The following is a 295-nucleotide window of genomic DNA, read 5'->3' on the forward strand; positions in this document are numbered from 1 at the left end:
AGCTTTGTTCATAGTGATGCTTCCTAAGGCCCACTTGATCTCACATTCCAGGATGTCTGGCTCTAGGTGAGTGATCACACCATCATGATTATCTTGGTCGTGAAGATCTTTTTTGTACAGTTATTCTGTATATTCCTGCCACCTCTTCTTAATATCTTCTGCTTCTGTTAGGTCCATACCATTTCTGTCCTTTATCGAATCCATCTTTGCATGAAATGCTCCTTTGCTATCTCTAATTTTCTTGAAGAGATCTCTAGTCTTTCCCATTCTGTTGTTTTCCTCTGTTTCTTTGCAT

Source organism: Bison bison, unplaced genomic scaffold, assembly GCF_000754665.1.
Source record: "Bison bison bison isolate TAMUID 2011002044 unplaced genomic scaffold, Bison_UMD1.0 scf7180017864211, whole genome shotgun sequence".
NCBI classification, from domain to species: domain Eukaryota; kingdom Metazoa; phylum Chordata; class Mammalia; order Artiodactyla; family Bovidae; genus Bison; species Bison bison.